The sequence below is a fragment of the Phaethon lepturus genome, unplaced genomic scaffold, assembly GCF_000687285.1.
Source record: "Phaethon lepturus isolate BGI_N335 unplaced genomic scaffold, ASM68728v1 scaffold21326, whole genome shotgun sequence".
Classification (NCBI taxonomy): domain Eukaryota; kingdom Metazoa; phylum Chordata; class Aves; order Phaethontiformes; family Phaethontidae; genus Phaethon; species Phaethon lepturus.
Genome location: NW_010547165.1, coordinates 74,073 through 79,290, shown reverse-complemented (window position 1 = coordinate 79,290; position 5,218 = coordinate 74,073).

The window sequence follows — 5,218 nt, the reverse complement described above, 5'->3', positions numbered from 1 at the left end:
CACACACCTCACCGCACAGCCAGGCATTACTCATGCCCCAACAGTCTTCTTTTGCGTTAAGATACTCAAAAGGGTCATCCGTGGAGAATTCAGGGGGAAAACGCAGCCTATCCCAACTACTAGGTACTGGAATGGCTCGGATGCTAAAGAAAATTGGAGATATTTATTTTTTCATCCATTCTAGCATATTTCTTTCATCAGTAAACTCTCTGATAACATCCATGCTGTTGTATGTTGTGATGCTGCAAGAGGCTCTCAAGACAGCGAAGCTACAGACCATGACGAATTTTACTAACGTAGCTCTGTTTCCATTCTCCATCGGCGATACAGTCGTGGAGGTTGGTGCAGTGCCGAAGGCGGGAGGAGCCCAACGGGGCTGTGAATCGTCTGGCATCACCCTGCCTTCTGCAGCACAGCCAAAATCCTGCGAGCCCCGAAAACTCACTGCACGTAAAGTGAGAACCAGAACACGCTGGTGGGGACGTCACTCTCCAGAGCACTTCTAAGGCAAGGAGCTGCCCTCTAGAGGGAGCAGAACCCGGGTAAATTCAGATTTCTTCCGAAAATGCAGAAAGCAAGCTTCCTCCTGGGGACAAGGATAGTCGAGGCAACCGCTTCGTGTTGTTGGGAAACGTGGTGCGGCGGCCGCTGCGGGGCTGTGACGGGCAGCGCGTCCCCTCTCCCCCTTCTCTACCGCCCACCTCGCAGGGAGAGGAGCTGCACGGAAAGCTTCCAGCCGCCTCTTCTAAATCAAAAAATGCATCTTAAAGATGCTATTAATAATAGCAATGCTATGTTCACTAGGTGTTGTGAATTGTGTATCACTGTGCTGAGGATTTCTTTCCAGCATATGTGTGCTATGGTTTTGTCTAGTTTTCTATTATTCAGCCCATGTGGGCTTTCACCATTTCCCTCGGGAGTCTCCACCGAAGCCTAATAGTTCGCATTGTTAGAAAACGTTTCCTGATATTCAGCTGCTTCTTCCTTCTATTCATGCATAGCAGAATTGCAAGCTCCTGCCTGCTTGTGCCTTCAATTGTTTTAGGTGCTCCAGGCTCCTTTCAAACTCTGATTTTTTGCCATCAGAACACAGACAATATTCACCAGCTTCTCATGTCCTTTGGGTTTGTTTTGTTGAAACTTAATATCCCTCCGCTGTTGTGCTGTGTGAAATACGGGTATGGTACCTCCTGCTGACACCGACAGCCACTGCAGGTCCAGTCACACCAGTCAAACAGGGCTAAAAAAACCAGGCTGCACCATGCCTGGAATAAGAGCCATTGGCTGACTATCACCGGGACTCAGAAAAAGAGTAAAATAATTCTATTTCACCCGCTCTTTGTTAAAATCTGCTCAGCTCCCCACCCTGGGAACACAAAAGCAGCCGTTTCGGCTTCCCCTTGGAGACGTTCAAACACCATCCTCCACCACGGCAGGAGCAATGTCGCTTAATTCTGAAATCGGGCTCCTCATCGGCTGCTGCTGGCGGCGGCTCACGCGGGCAGCCCAGCAGCTTTGCTGGAAAACACCTGCTCCGTTTTCCAGGGGATAAGATTTCGGCATAACTGGTGCCTCTTGTCAAAACAACAGTATACGTTACCGCGTGTTTATTAAAGTGGGGACTCTGAAGCATGCAGAACTGAAAAGCAGTCCCTTTGAACTGGGTAAAAACAATCAACGAACCCAGATCCCACACCAAATTAGGACAGAGCGAGTTTCTGAACTCATTCTGGAAGAGAGAATAATCAGGTATTTCTTTCTTGCCTGAAAGAAAGGATGCGGTTTCTGAAGGGAGGCGTTATGGGCTAGATCTGGTCATGCAAAATTGGGAATCGCTCCACGTTATAGGGAAGATGACTAACGAGTTGGGAGTCTGCAAAACGAATCCCTTCTCCATTGACAAGAAAAATTAAAGACTCTGAATCTACTGAGACACACTTGGAAGGGCCCGATTAAATTACTGCAAAGCATGGCAAGCGAAGGGAGAGGCGTGCCTCTGGGCACGGAGAGGACACTGTCCAAAAGACCGGCATTCTTCCAGCTTATTGAGGGTGCTGCATAGCAAAGAAAAGGGTTAGGGAAAAATGCATAGTTTGGAGGAATATTCAGGCACTTGGTGCCACCAGAGGTTTCTATCTGCCTGACCTAGCAAACAGTCCAAACTTTTGTTTTACTTTTTACACGATGAAACACATTTCAGCAGCTCGTAACCATTAGGTTTGCTTCGAGTTAAGTGCACTTAATCAAGGCAGGCCCTGAGGACTTGTGAGGATGCAAACCGTTGCTGCTGGATGGGTCTAAACATCAGAGAAACAAATCACAGGTTAATCGGTTAATCCAGTCCTGCCCCGGATGTATCGGTGTTTTAGCAGACTGTGTTCGCTAGAAAAGTGTCAGTGCTGAGAGCAGCCGGGAGTTTCTGGGCACTCCGCTAGCACGAGCAGCACTTTCCCTCGCCCCCGAAAGGCTTCGATTTGACTAAACGTTTGGAGGAGAAATATCCTGTCATTTATTAGCAAAAAGACCTCTTGGACTGGAAAGTAATGGAACTTTAAGTGCTGGTAAATTAAAAAACCAGGGTTTTCAAATGAAGCCTCATTAAAATTGCAAGGGTACTGGTTCAAATGGGCACTTGCTTCTTTTTTTTTTTTGGTCACCTCTCTGCAGTATTTAAAATGATTGAAAAAGGTCCTTCTAAATGGGTATTTTAAAAAAAACCAAGCAGGATAAGGTTTTACATTTCCATTTGATTACAAAGTGATTTCTTTATGGCTTTGTTATAAAACTCTTTTAAAAGGATTGCAAATGGAAGCACTGATAAACCATTAAGCATTGGTAAACACTGCAGCGTTAGTGAGCTCCTGAAGGGCTCTGCTACATTTGCTCAGGAATTTTCCTTTAAAATCTTTTCCAGCGCAGACTGTGGTTTCTGTAAAGTGACATTTTTTTTTCCCCCTCTAGGAAAATGTCAGTATTACTGATTTTTTTCCTTTACCTTTCCTGGGAAACATCTAAACGAAATACCCCATTGTAACAGAACTGAACCTGCTGGTTTAATCCTCCAGACGTTTCCTTTGGGGTCACCCGAACATTAACCTTATTCCACGGGAGCTGCTGTAGCATGGGAGCTGTAGTCCTACAGCTGGTGCTTGAAAAGCGTGAGACCTTAGGAAGCTGTGTGCCTCGCAGGATGAGCAAACGATATGGGACATCACCAGGATGTATTGCAGACAGCCACCATTTCTAAATACAACCAAGTTTATAAGCTCAAAGGGTAGGTATTTTGGCAACATGGGGTTACCCCCTTCCCCAAGAAAGGTTCCTCAACCACTCCGGTGCCGTGAAACCACTCCTGGATAGTCCATTTTGACCACTCCAGCTTAACAGCAGCTTGTTCACTGGCTCTTCTCTACGGGAGGGAGGGCTCCTCGGGGCCACAGAATATCTGATACGTGCTGCCGTACCAGGATGAACTAAAGCCGTGCAATATTTATCCACCAAATGACAAATTAGGTCTGCTGTTGTAGGAAAGCAAAGGAAGGAAACAAGCCTTGCCAATGAATAGAAGAGGAAAGGGAAAAGCTAATGTCTCTATCATATATATTCTAGTGCCCTTTAAAATACAATTTTGATTTGGCTTCTGCTCTTTGGCTCCTTTTGAGTGCTCATAAGTGCTCTGAAGTAGGAATCTTGGCAGAATAAATCATCAATTGACTGAAAATAGTCAGTATGTTTGACAGCAGAAGAATTAAGCCTTAACCAGCCACAAATGCAATATGCTCGTCTTCTGGGCAAAATTTTTCCTTAAATTCAGATATTCCTGCCTGGCTGAAATCAGTAGAAATTTCATATGCCAGTCCAAAAGCCACCAGACCACTGACACAATAGAGAACCAAAAACATAACAGAAGTATCATATCAGTAGGGTTTCTATGCACAAGCAGAAAATCTGAGTACTATAAACAAGGGGTAAAACTTTCGCTTAAGCGTGTTATGCCTTCTCAGCAGCCATGGTTTCCAATAAGATAACAGTCCCATTTCCCTTGTTTTCCAACATAACTAGAGATTATTGATGTACTGCCAATGTTTTAACAAGGAGAGCTCACTAAATCCCACCCTGTCCTAAGTCTAAGATGAACACCATGGGATCAGGGTGGGGACAGCAAATGAGTTGTGCAGCGAGGAGAGATGAAGAGCTGAGGAGTCTATTCATTGTTTTTCCATTTTAAAGAAAACACTTGCCTGTAACTGTAACCAAGAAGAGAAGCAGCCACCTCCTTTTTTCATGTTTGGCAAATAAACCTATGTTAAGGGTACTTTGTTGGAAACGTTTGTACTTTATTTATTTTAAAAAATATGCGGAGTACATAGATAGCACAGCATTTGGCCTATTTAAATTGGCGTGGAGAAGGTAAAGGCCTATGTGTATTGCTTTGTGAAATGTGCCTTGGAGGGGAGCAGGAATATATTGCCCCGGGGACATTTTCTTTCTTGTTAATACCAAAACCTCTTTATGTCCCATGGGGAAAAGGTTGGGATTTCTTTTTTAATGATCTCTAGAGGCTGGAGAGTAGCATCGTGGATCAACCTAGAAAGTCTACTTTTCCAGCTTCTAGTTTTGGCTCTAGCTAGCAGAAAGAGATGCTCCCTTTTTAAAGAAAAAAACCCAAACTAACAGGTGACTGAATAACCTGCTCACTAGAGATGCTTTTGAATTCAATGGCAACGATGGGTGGATATGAAGTTGGAACCACTACGATGGTTTAAAAGGATGGACTCCATAAAGCGCAAAAACACCATCCCCAGCCTCCTCTTAGGTTAGAGGTAATGTTGTATGGAGGAGTTCCTGAGAGCCCTTGAGGTTCACAATAGCTGAAGACTTTTGTTAGGAGTGTTTAATTAAACCAATAACTCCAGAAAGCCAAACATCCCAGATAGGTACAGCTGCCTGGTTAAATTCCAACAGCATCAAAGTTGGCACAATTGCCACATTCTGGCTAAATACTGTAAAAAGCACGGACATTTTGTTTTCTTTTAAGATTTATACCGTATTTAATCTTCCAGGAGTAATAAGTCTCCTCTCTAATGGGTTTTCCCAGCAAACGGTAGTTTTGAAGACTGAGGCACAAGATATTAATCTGCAAACGTTTCAGTGTGCTTATGCTAATCCGTATCGGTACGCCCAGCTTCAACCCATGCAAACCACACTTCTTTCCCTA